At 47.3% G+C, this 13,534-nt stretch overlaps 1 protein-coding gene and 1 non-coding gene across 3 annotated transcripts in view; both read right to left on the bottom strand.

Moving 5' to 3' along the window:
* Positions 1-13,534, bottom strand: part of WNT7B (Wnt family member 7B) — a 119,415-nt gene that overhangs the window by 42,981 nt on the left and 62,900 nt on the right. The window lies entirely within an intron of this gene.
* LOC117047687 lies at positions 13,061-13,225 on the bottom strand. The gene has a single exon (XR_004426748.1). It is a non-coding gene; the product is annotated as a U1 spliceosomal RNA (small nuclear RNA).

Here is a 13,534-nt window from a genome sequence, read left to right as displayed (position 1 = left end):
GCAGGAAGCCACTTTTCTTTAAAAACGCATTATTTTAATCACTAAACTTGAAAATAATCTCACTTGAAATAATCAGCCCCCCCCCCTTATTGGTCCAGAAGACGATGTAGTACACAAGCAGGAATGCCAACAGGATTTCCTGTGCCTGGAATCACCTCCAGCGATCTATGGGCAATAAATTCTGCTTATATTAACTTGACTTGGTCCACCTCACAGGGTTGTTGGAAAGATAAAGGGGGGAAGCAGGGATAACCTTGAGCTCCTGGGTGTAAAAACAAGATACAAATTTGTAATGTCACCCACTGATCATGCAAAGAAAGCCAAAAAAGTCGCTCACTGCTTTAACTCCAATGTTTCGCAGTCCTGATAATTACAGCAAAACACCAAAACTAAAAAATAAAAGAAATGCCACCGCTTATAAATAGCATCAATTAAACATACTTGTTTTGATGGTGGAACACACTCCCTTGGGAGGCTGTGGACTCTCCTTCACTGGAGATTTTAAAGCAGAGATTGGCTGGCCATCTGTCCGGGATGCTTTAGTTGGATTCCTGCATTGCAGAGAGTTGGACTGGATGACCCTCAGGGTCCCTTCCAACTCTACAATTCTATTATTTTGTGATATATCTGTGGAGCTTCCCAGCTTTGTGTGTCTGAACCACCAACCCTCAACCTAGCTGTTCTGAAAATTAAAAGGTCGGGGAAGGGGAAACAATGTACACAGCCTTGTGTTCCTGGGAGGAAACTCAATATACAAATAATAATCAACAAATGTGTGCAGTTTCTCAACTCTCAGCAATGCAATGCAATGCAACACACACACACATTTTGCTAACCTTGATAAACACACACATACAAAAATCATTATATAGACAAAAAAGGCCAAAGGAATGTTAACTTACTGCAGCTGTAAGATGTTTAATTATTTTATGGCTGTATTTGCTGATTCGTGACTGTATATTAACACTTGTCAATTGCCAAAGCCTTAGAATCATAGAATTGGAAGAGACCACAAGGGCCATCCAGTCCAACCGCCTGCCAAGCAGGAAACACCATCAAAGCATTCCTGACAGATGGCTGTCAAGCCTCCGTTTAAAGACCTCCAAAGAAGGAGACTCCACCACACTCCTTGGTAGCAAATTCCACTGTCAAACAGCTCTCACTGTCAGGAAGTTCTTCCTAATGTTTAGGTGGAATCTTCTTTCTTGTAGTTTGAATCCATTGCTCCGTGTCCGCTTCTCTGGAGCAGCAGAAAACAACCCTTTCTCCCTCTATAGGACATCTTTTATATATTTGAACATGGCTATCATATCACCCCTTAACCTTCTCTTCTCCAGGCTAAACATACCCAGCTCCCTAAGCCGTTCCTCATAAGGCATCGTTTCCAGGCCTTTGACCATTTTGGTTGCCCTCCTCTGGACACGTTCCAGCTTGTCAGTATCCTTCTTGAACTGTGGTGCCCAGAACTGGACACAGTATTCCAGGTGAGGTCTGACCAGAGCGGAATACAGTGGTACTATTACTTCCCTTGATCTAGATGCTATACTCCTATTGATGCAGCCCAGAATTGCATTGGCTTTTTTAGCTGCTGCATCACACTGTTGACTCATGTCAAGTTTATGGTCTACCAAGACTCCTAGATCCTTTTCACATGTACTGCTTTGTTATAAAACAAAGTCTCCACACTTTGTTTTATAACTTTCATTAGAAATGTCTGACTTCCTTTTCTTTTTTAAAAACATGAAAGCCAAGAGTCTGGGGGCCCTGTTGGCTTTGGGCCTGGTACAGGTGTACCCCTTCTCCCCTTCCCCGTTGACAGTGGCGTAGCAAGCCTCTGCGCTGCTGGGGGCGGCGGCAGCGCAGAGGCACCCTCTGGGGGAGGGGCACGGCGCACGTGGATGCAGAAAGGGGGAATTTCCCCCTTTCCCCGGCTTTTTTTCGGCGGGGGGTGGCCAGCAAGGAGGGGTGGCAAGCGTGACACCCCCCCTCACTGGCCCACCCCACCCCACCCCCGCCGAAAAAAGCGGCAGAAAGTGGAAAAAGAGAAGCAGAGCAGGCGCTTGGATGCGCCTGCTCTGCTTCCTTTCCCCCCCCTCCCAGCGTTTTTTTCCGGCGGGGGGTGGGCCAGCAAGGAGGGGGTGTCATGCCAGCGTGACACCCCCTCCTCGCTGGCCCACCCCCCACCGAAAAATAGCCGCTGGAAGGGGGAAAAGGTGACATGCCCCCATTCGGGGCGGGGTAAGAGGGGCCGGCCAAAGTGTCACCCTCCTCCCCTGGAACTAGGGGCGGCCCGCCCCCCGCCCCCCCTTGCGACGCCCCTGCCCCGCCCACAAGGGAAAGAGCAAGGAGATATAAAATACGAATGACCAGGGCATTACATTAGAAATAACCACTCCAATGAGATTTTCAAATAACAGTAGAACTACAGGTAATGTGAAGAAAACATGGGATTCTCCAGCCTGCATTTGCCTTTTTCTGCAAATGGCTGGTTTGTTCCCAGGAGAAAATCAAAAGGTGAAAGGGGAGTGATTCTTAAACTCCCCTGTCCGATTGTTCTCCACACTCCATTCTAATTCAAACGGTGGAAGAGAACTTGGCTGTACATGAGGGGGTAGGAAAGGAAGCCTAGTCATGGGGGGGGGGCAGTGAGTGGGAGAAGAGCTGTGCACTCTGCCTCTGATTTTCTCCCCTGAAAATCCTTTCCCTGCATCGTTTTTACCACCAAAACACACATATGCCAAGGCAGTGTTTAGTTCTACCCTAAATGTCTATTTCTGTCCCTCGGGACTTTAGGAAACAATTTTATGTTCCTGGCAAGTACAAGAGAGGGTACTTTTTAATATAAAAAAATGCACCAATGTTTTGATTAAAATTGTGAATGGGTATCAGAGTGGGGAAATCCCTTCAATCGCCAGATAAAGCTCACAGGGACCCGGCTGGCCATCCCTGGTTTACATATTAGAGAGGGTGTGAACATAGCAACAAATCACTTTCATCACTTTGCTTGGGAAAACAAATACAAATCAGAAAATTGTGGTTGATGAGAACAGAATCCTTGGCCCCTCGGAGGCTTCCCCACCCAAGCCTGGCAGAGATGCAAAGATGCAGTGAATGGTTGGCAGACTCCCTGAGGCTCCCTGCTATGCCACCTGCTCACAATCCATGTTAGGGCATCCCAGTGCCTTCATGTTAAGCCCAATAGTCCTCTGAAGCAAGGCCCATTCCACACCCTGTTTCCCCCCTCTTACCGCACCTAGAATGAACCTCTGCATGAATGGGTGGCAGCAACTTTCCACCAGAACCTTAGGGAGAAGCATCTAAGGAAGAAAACTAAGCCGCAATCTTCTATGTCTTCGTCTATGCGTAGTTGTGCTTTTGTTTTCACTGCAGTTTTAATACAAAGGAGCAGTCAATACGCTGATTCCACAATCTGAAATGGTACTGTTTCAGTATTGTTACAAAAGTCGGATGCCTCCGCGTCTCTCTGCCGAGCAGTGGCAGGAGCCCATGGGGTTCCCGGCACTCGCCTAGGGTCTGTGGACCTTTGGCGAATTGAGACGCGGTGGAGACTGCTGTAGCTTTAAGAAATATAGTTTACTAGCTGGCCCGGCCACGCGTTGCTGTGGGGTTGTTGTTGTTGTTGTTGTTGTTGTTGTTGTTGTTGTTGTTGTTGTTGTTTGCTTTTTAAAATTCTCCTGACCCCGAGAGTATTCTGGAAGCTCCTGTTTTCATTCTTCCCTGTCCCTTTAGAGCAGGGGTCAGCAACCTTTTTCAGCACCTTTCCCTCAGACCATGTGGTAGGCCGGACTATATTTTTTTTGGGGGGGGGATGAACTAATTCCTATGCCCCACAAATAATCCAGAGATGCATTTTACATGCGAAGCTGCGGCGGCCATTTTAGGTTAGGGCACTGGAGCCTTAAAGAGCATTCTCCCCTACCCCAGTCCCAAAATTACCCAGTCCCAAAATCACACACCCCAGTGACACAATCCCCTCAGAGCCGGTCTTACTCAGTGCGACCTCTCAGGCATGCCTCCTGCTCCGTCTTTTTTTATTATTATTCTCGGCGCATGCAAAGCTGCGGCGGCCATTTTAGGTGAGGGCATAGTCATTGTTGCTCTGGCCAGGTCTGATGATGTCGATGGGCAATCCACCTTTCTATTGGATGCTGTTGGAGTCTTCATTCCTTTTGCTGGTGAGGTATAATAGGCGCGCCACTTTTCCCCCTTTATCCTTTATTCTAGGTATTACAGGTGTGGTTTGTTTTAATTTTTATTACGCCAGATCCTTCCTTGATGGTCGTTACGCTTTGTCCTAATTTGATGAGATTTGGTCCAGTGGTTACGGAGGAAGGTGGTGTCATGCGCACACGCAGTGGGAACATTTATATATATATAGATTCACCTGCATGGAGGGAGTCCAGATCTTACAACGTGGACTTTTCAAGAGGGGCTTGTACTTCACAGCAGTGCAGCCCTGGGGTCCAAGGCATCTCTCCAAGTCAGCCAGCCTTCCCAAGGATGGATCCCAGCCTTTCTTCCTGCTTCTTCTTGGCAGCAACTGTTGCTCGAAACTCCCTTTTCCTGTCACTTCAAACACACACTCCATCACCTTGGTGACATCTGACTCCCCAGGCCAAAGCATTCCTCTTCCATGGCCCATCAACACCTTTTTGTCATGTTAACAAAATTTGCTCTTCACTAAGCCAGCCATGGAACAACGGGAAACGGGTGACACTGTGGTCTAAACCACTGAGCCTCTTGGGCTTGCCGATCAGAAGGTCGGCGGTTTGAATCCCCGTGACGGGGTGAGCTCCCGTTGCTCGGTCCCAGCTCCTGCCAACCTAGCAGTTCGAAAGCACGCCCAAAAGTGCAAGTAGATAAATAGGTACCGCTCCAGCGGGAAGGTAAACGGCATTTCCGTGCGCTGCTCTGGTTCACCAGAAGCGGCTTAGTCATGCTGCCCACATGACCCGGAAGCTAAGCTGTCTGCGGACAAATGCCGGCTCCCTCGGCCTATAGAGCAAGATGAGCGTGCTACCCCAGAGTCGTCCGCGACAGGGGTACCTTTACCTTTACCTTAAGCCAGCCATGCTGATTTGCATAAGCCATCCCAGGAATTCCTCTGCAGTTGCTATTTCTCCCTTCCCATCCCAAATAAAAAAACTCTAGGGTTTAGGGGTCCCCCACCCCTAAAGCAAAGCTATAACAGTATATTATCTGCTCTTTGTATGGACCACTTTTTGGATTTACCACCAAATGTGTTACCTGCTAAGCTTCATGAGTTATTTCAGGGTCCGTTTCCGAAGAAAATAACCGCTTTCTATGCTGATGAGGAATTTCTACACAGATGGCGTGTATCAACTAGATTCTCATATCAACTATTTTGGGTCATTTGCGTGTCACTCTGTGTTTCTAAGGAAATATGCACCTCACCCACCTCTGCATACCAGAGATCCTGCTTTCATTTACAGGGCTACTTATCTGGAGATAAAAGTGGTTCAAGTCGGAATTTCCAATTTTGTCAGTGTTGCTCGGTGCTCTTTCAGCTTACGTCAGCTTGTAATTCACCCCTTATGGTGAGTGTTATCTCAGGAAAATCAGTCCTGAAAAAAGCCCTCATGGAAGACTATTATTACCTCAACTCTCTCTTTTTTTAGGTTGTTTCAGTGTATCTGAAGAAGTGTGCGTGCACACGAAGGCTCATACCAAGAACAAACTTAGTTGGTCTCTAAGGTGATACTGGAAGGAATTTTTTTTTAAAAAAAAATTATTTGTTTTTACTTTGTATTTGAATAGAATAGGCAGTTGAAACATAGATTCATTGTAGGATAGTATTCTGGCAAACAGCTGAAACACTGTTTGCCACACCTATTTTTCAGAGAATACAGTTAACTTTGTTGCGGATAGCACATGCTTGAGAATGCAGGAAACTGCATGGGTGGAATTATAACTCAGGAAGAAGGAAGACCACTGCGGGTGACATGAAGCACCCCACACACTGCATTGAATTGTGGAAACCTGTGAGGCATCATTCAACATCAAACACCCAGCCTAGGCACCATGGAGAACAAGTTAGCCACTGGCTCACCTTCCCCATTGCAAGCTACTCCACACGTGCGCCTTGTTCCCCCAATTGAGGGGGCCCAGGACCGTGTGATGTCAGCCCCATGGCATGAGTGCAGGATGTCAGCATGCCCTGCAGTGTTCTGACTTCACCCACGCACACATGTCGTGTGGAAGCCCCATGGTGTGCACGCACAGCTTCCACGGAACTTGGGGGGCAGCCCTATCATCAGAAATATTGCAGGAGCTCTGGCCCCCAGCTGGCCCCCTACCTATGCTGTTCTATCTGTGGCTCTCTAGGATCTCAAAGCAGTTGTACTTCCTAGCAAACTACAGAGATCTTTTTTGACTGGAAAGCAGGAGTAGGGGTGGGACACAGAGAGGCCCTCCTGACAGTGGAGTTGACACCCCTTACCGAGAGAGCCGGTGGTTGGCGTAAGGTGGTGGCAAGGCCAGGCATGCGTGGGTGCATCTGCCAGTGCACCTCCAGAGCCCTGGTAAGCCATAGCAATGCTGCTGTAAGAAAGGTGACTCTGTGGCCCACCTCCACGGTGCAGCTGCCCCTGCAGGACAGCCCAGAGACTGAACCTGCATGCTGCATAAGCAAAGTGTGTGCTTTACCATTGAGCTAAACCCCCACCCTCAAAATGCAACCCTCTTTTCTCAGGTTGCATGAGCTTAATGTTGTTCTGAAGAGTCAGATGGATTTTGGCCCACTATATTCTCTGTTTATTTATAATGTTAACTGCTTTTCTTTGAAGAAACACGCAAATACAACATTCAAAGTACACATGCCATTCAATTATATCACAGTAGCCTATACAAACAATTCACAGAGAGAGAAGCTTCCAATTTACCTATCAAGGAAGCTGCAGCAAAAACTAAGGAACAAAAATTAAGAATGGAAAGCTTTTTAAAAGACAACACCCAAAAGAGCAAAACTGTTTTGCCCACCAACTATCACCAAAAGCTAACCAAAAGCCCCCATGGAACAAGCATTTCACGGTTGTGGTGCCATCACAAAAAAGACCCTGACCTAAGCCCCACCAGATTTTACTTCCTAGAGATCTGATACCCAGAACAAAAGCCGTCCTGTTACCAGAGCATGGAATGCTCACATAGGAATTAAGAGGTGCTGTAACATCAATAGCCATCAAATCAATCCTCTCATTTTGGCTTCTCCCCTAACCATGTGCTGAAACATTCTAAGGCTGCAAGGCCAAGTGCTGTGCTGTGGAATTCCCACTGTTAGTGTTGTATAATGCACCTAATTTGTGTGTTAAGTACAGCAGCATATCATGGGTTGCCGGAGGCGCACGCATGCACCAGGAGGCAGGGCATGCCGGGGGTGGGGCACGGAGGGTGAATGGAGCAGCCATGCCAGCCCAGCCCTTGCCGCTGAGTCGGGGGCTGGCTGAGTGTGAAACGCAACACGGCCTTCCCTGCAAACACTTGCGCAGGAACACATGCCCAAGCCTGGCAGTCCCAGGTCTGAGTGGCCTTATGCCGGAGACTGAAGTGCCCCAAGGCTGGGGCAGCTGTTGTTGGGGGGGTGTCCTGGTTGGGGTAGCTCTGTTGCGTGGCAGTTGCCGCAGAAGAGAAGTACTGGGCCAAGAGCTGGGAAACGCACTGGGGTGCTCCAGAGGAACCCTGCAAGCTTTCCAAGGTGGCTTGGCTGTCTCATCGTCACCACCTTTTTGGAAGCCCCCCAGGCTGGTGGAGATGGCTGCTGCTGATTCCTGAGCTGGACTTGGGGGGGGGGGGTAGCAGGTGGTGGCATGATAGGAGGCAGGGACATGGAACGGACATCCCTGCCGGTCTCGCTGCCTCTTCTCTGACTTGCCCCTTGCCTGCCTCCCTTGGCCACCTGCGTGGGAGTGCCAGGTTGTGCCCCCTCAAAACTGTGTGCCTGGGTCCACAACATCCCTGGCATCCCCATGCTATGCCCTTGTCTAAGTGAAAGACAATTTTTGGGGGGGGGTATATCAACCCTATCCATACATCTGACAATTCCACGCTACTACAAAAGAAACCATGCAGGAGGAGAGCAAAAATGGGACCCATAAGAGAGATGGGAGGGAATCCAAGCCACAATCTAGCAGAGGAAACAAGAGGAACCAAAAGTCACAGTACAAGAAGGAAACAGAAATAATAACCAAGGGCCAAAGAAAAGGACAGAAGAGTCTGCTACTGGGAGTGTTTGGTGTGTTTTTTTACTACTAGTGTGAAAATTAGTCACAGCTGTATAAACTAGGCTTTGTGAAAGCATTTCCACTCCGCACGAGAATCCTTTCTTGCTCTCTAACAAGCTTCGACAGTGTTGTTTCCCCAACAGGAACAGCTAAATTGTGCTAGTTAGGCATGGGTGTTCAGAAGTTGTTGGCACACATCCTGGGGACTAGCTTGTGATCTGAGCTGCAGGATACTTCGGGAAATAGAGTGCATGCTGCAGTTAGTAGAAATGCCATTTTTTCCAGAAAACTTTTTCTTTAGTCATGATCAGGGGTAGGCAACCTAAGGCCCATGGGCCACAAGTGGCCAATGGGGGTCATTTAACCAGCCCACAAGCTGCCCCCGAACCGAGCTGCCCACCTGGCGAGTCCCTGCGCGCTGCGCTAAACCGGTGCAGTGCAACGCAGGGACTTGCTTCTGTGGCACTGGAAATCGCGACTCCGTGTGCACAGACGCTGAAAATTGCATCTATGCAGACGCTGAAAATCGTGGGGGTATGCACAATCCAGCCCACGGAGGGATCTCCACTGGAGTGAACCAGCCCAGGCGAGGAAAACCTCCCCCCCCCCCCGGGTCATGATCCCTGGAATGTAAGCTCCCATGTAAATTGTCGACTTACTGTATTCTCCATTCTCATTCAGTTACACATGTATCTTTAATAATAACATAAATAATTTGATTTTTATTCCACCTTTCCTCCTGAAGGAGGTCAGGCCTTGCACAAACAGCATTTTAATCACCTGCTTGGCTCAGTCCCAAACACCCATGATGCTGAATGTTTCGCATGTATAACTATTTCTTTCATAAAATGTACCGGTATTCACCACTTGGTTGTGAAATAAAACTCAAAGCAGTTTACAAAAGACAAAACAGTAAAATCAAGAAAAATTCACAATCCTGCTTTAAACCATATAAAAGTTGAAACACTAAAATAGATTAAAACTAGAAGTTTCATCACCCCTCCTCTCCCCCCCTCTTTACTTCGCTGACCTTATACTGTACACAACACTAATGTCTCATATCAAATGTAACTGAACTGTAAAAAAAGAGACAATGCACGTGCTTTTGCAAACCAAGAAAATTAATAATAATAATAATAATAATAATAATAATAATGTCAGGTGGTACAATTGTTATTGGGGCTGCCATGTGTAGGGAGGGGAGATTTATTTATTTATTTACCAGCTACAGTTGGGGTTGGAGTGGGCACTGGCGGAAACCAGTGGGAATGTTTTCTGTGTTTCATCATCGTGCTGGGCTAGCGTGGGGAGGGGGATTTTGTCCAAAGTGTGGCTCGATAGGAAGGGGATAAACCTCTCCTCCTGATACAACACTGTCCCAATAACCATTGTCCCCATATCTATAAAAAAATTAAAAACCACTCAAATAACTGCATGCTACATATTTCGGATGCGGGTGGCGCTGTGGATTAAACCACAGAGCCTAGGGCTTTCTGATCAGAAGGTTGGCGGTTCAAATCCCAGCGACGGGGTGAGCTCCCGTTGCTCAGTCCCTGCTCCTGCCAACCTAGCAGTTCAAAAGCACTTCAAAGTGCAAGTATATAAATAGGTACCGCTCCGGCAGAAAGGTAAATGGGGTTTCCGTGTGCTGCTCTAGTTTGCCAGAAGTGGCTTAGTCATGCTGGCCACATGACCAGAAGCTGTCTGCGGACAAATGCCGGCTCCCTCGGCCAGTAAAGCGAGATGAGCACCACAACCCCAGAGTCGGCCTTGACTGGACCTAATGGTCAGGGGTCCCTTTACCTTTACATATTTAGCATAACCAATAGTTTGACTCTTAATGACTCAGGTGTCTACATTTTCCATGGCCTTGCCCCACCATGCCTTCCTGGCCTTGTTTCCTATTGTTATGAATTGCCGGGGGGGGGGGGGAATTGAGACCCTTCTAACCCCTGGATCCAGCAATTGCTAAAGTATAAGCCAGGCTAGCTTCCTGTGTGGAGGGGATAGCCTGCATGATGGGCCATTAAGGGAAACAAAGGGAAGGGGCTCTGTGTGAGAGGACCCTGTCCCAGCTGGAGGCTAGTTAGAAGGAGAAGGAGTTTAGAGTTGAGCTTGCAGTGATGTGACCTACAAGCAAAGTGGCTCATATGATGAATCCACTGGATTTGGATACCTCTTACAAACATTCCCTGGTCCCCACAAGCTGTTGACAGTAATAGTTGTTGTTGTTGTTCAGTCGTTCAGTCGTGTCCGACTCTTCGTGACCCCTTGGACCAGAGCACGCCAGGCACGCCTATCCTTCACTGCCTCCCGCAGTTTGGCCAAACTCATGTTAGTCGCTTCGAGAATACTGTCCAACCATCTCATCCTTTGTCGTCCCCTTCTCCTTGTGCCCTCCATCTTTCCCAACATCAGGGTCTTTTCCAGGGAGTCTTCTCTTCTCATGAGGTGGCCAAAGTACTGGAGCCTCAACTTCAGGATCTGTCCTTCTAGTGAGCACTCAGGGCCGATTTCCTTGAGAATGGATAGGTTTGATCTTCTTGCAGTCCATGGGACTCTCAAGAGTCTCCTCCAGCACCATAATTCAAAAGCATCAATTCTTCGGCGATCAGCCTTCTTGATGGTCCAGCTCTCACTTCCGTACATTACTACTGGGAAAACCATAGCTTTAACTATACGGACCTTTGTTGGCAAGGTGATGTCTTTGCTTTTTAAGATGCTGTCTAGGTTTGTCATTGCTTTTCTCCCAAGAAGCAGGCGTCTTCTAATTTCGTGACTGCTGTCACCATCTGCAGTGATCATGGAACCCAAGAAAGTGAAATCTCTCACTGCCTCCATTTCTTCCCCTTCTATTTGCCAGGAGGTGATGGGACCAGTGGCCATGATCTTAGTTTTTTTGATGTTGAGCTTCAGACCATATTTTGAACTCTCCTCTTTTACCCTCATTAAAAGGTTCTTCAATTCCTCCTCACTTTCTGCCATCAAGGTTGTATCATCAGCATATCTGAGGTTGTTGATATTTTTTCCGGCAATCTTAATTCCGGTTTGGGATTCATCCAGCCCAGCCTTTCGCATGATGAATTCTGCATATAAGTTAAATAAGCCGGGAGACAATATACAGCCTTGTCGTACTCCTTTCCCAATTTTGAACCAATCAGTTATTCCATATCCAGTTCTAACTGTAGCTTCTTGTCCCAAATAGAGATTTCTCAGGAGATCAACTGAAATCTTGGAGACGTACAACAAAATTCCACAGTGCAAATTATAGACATTTCTGATTTCACCCCTACCACCCCTGTTCCTTTCTTCACAAACATAAAATCTATATATATATATAAATGTTCCCATTGTGTGCACGGTGGACAAAATTAGTACAAAGTGTAACATGACCATCGAGGAAGGATCTGGCATAATAATTTTTTTTTTAAAAAAAACACACACCTGTCATGCCTAAAATATAGAATAATGGCCAAAAAAAAAAAATGGTGCGCCTATTATACCTCACCAGCAAAAGGAATGAAGACTCCAACAGCATCCAATAGAAAGGCAGATGGCCCGTCGACATCATCAGACCTGGCCAGAGCAACAATGCCTGTGCCCTCACCTAAAATGGCCGCCGCAGCTTCGCATGCTCCGAGGGGAAAAAAACAAACACGGAGCAGGAGGCATACCTGAGAGGTTGCACTGAGTAAGACCAGCTCTGAGGGGATTGTTTTGCTGGGGTGTGTGATTTTGGGACTGGGTAATTTTGGGACTGGGGTGGGGGAGAATGCTCTTTAAGGTCGCCATTGCCCTCTCCTAAAATGGCCACCGCAGCTTCGCATGCCTGGTGTTTTTACATGAGTAGAATGTGTTCTTTTATGTAATGGGAATCGGTGTATTTTTCCATGAGTAGAATGTGTTCTTTTATGTAAAATGCATCTCTGGGTTATTTGTGGGGCATAGGAATTAGTTCATTCCCCCCCCCCAAAAAAAATATAGTCCGGCCCATCACATGGTCTGAGGGACGGTGGACCAGCCCATGGCTGAAAAAGGTTGCTGACCCCTGATCTAAAGGGACAGGGAAGAATGAAAACAGGAGCTTCCAGAATACTCTCGGGGTCAGGAGAATTTTAAAAAGCGGAAAAAACCCACAGCAACGCGTGGCTGGGCCAGCTAGTAAATAAATATAAACCAAAAATAAAAATTGTAGGGTGAAATAAACCTAGACATATTTGTACTATTAGTGCTCAATAGACAGACTGGGACATTATGGGTATTATAGGTAAGTGAAATCTGTTGGAATAGTAATGGGCTCAATTCTCCTCAGAGGAGACTACTTCTGCTCAGATGTGTCAGTGCAGAAAACCTGCTAGCTGCTGCTTCCCAATGTAACCTGTTCCTGATTTACTTCTCCCCCTCCCCAACACACACTGGCAATACTCTGCAGTTGACTGTGTTGCTGGCCAATGAGAAACTGCAACAACACTGCCTTGGCTGGCCGGCTGCCCTTACTGAGCCTCCGATCAAGCTGGCTTTTCCTCCACCATCTTGAAAACATGCTTGACAATTTCACAGAGAAAAGGAAACAGTATTTAAGTCAACAGTAGTTCCCCTGCCTTAATGTCAACACGTTGTGCAATTTTTTAATACTGATTTCTCATTCGCATTCATATTGCACCCACAGCTGATTCTCCTATTGCCAAGGTGCAATTACACTACTGCAGTAAACCTATTATTGCTGCCTGTCCGGAATTGCAAAAGCAGGTGCAGGTGCCACACTACGTTGCTAGTGGCTTGCCAGCAAAGAGGCTTACCAGTTTAGGTGTCTCCCAAGTGTAGGTCTACACTAGCACCAATTATGCAGTCAAGTTTTCCACATTTGGGGACAACACAGGGGTCAGCAAGCAAGGGGTGCAGTGGATGAGCCTCACCCAGGGGAAACTTCCCACATGACCAAGACATCTTCCCTGCCAGACACCATTTCAGGTCAGCTGAAAATAAAATTCAAAAATCCATACAGATACATCATGTTAACCAGAGTTTGTGTGTGTGTGTGTGTGTGTGTGAGAGAGAGAGAGAGAGAGAGAGAGAGAGAGAGGGAGGGAGGGAGGGAGAGGGAGAGGGGGAGAGAGAGAGAGAGAGAGAGAGAGAGAGAGAGAGAGAGAGAGAGAGAGAGAGAGGGAGATTTACACAACCATAAACTAGAAACAGGTGGGTAGCCATGTTGGTCTGCCATAGTCGAAACAAAATAAAAAATTCTTTCCAGTAGCACCTTAGAGACCAACTGAGTT

This window comes from Lacerta agilis, chromosome 5 (assembly GCF_009819535.1).
Source record: "Lacerta agilis isolate rLacAgi1 chromosome 5, rLacAgi1.pri, whole genome shotgun sequence".
Taxonomy (NCBI): domain Eukaryota; kingdom Metazoa; phylum Chordata; class Lepidosauria; order Squamata; family Lacertidae; genus Lacerta; species Lacerta agilis.
This window is presented reverse-complemented; position numbering and strand designations above follow the sequence as displayed.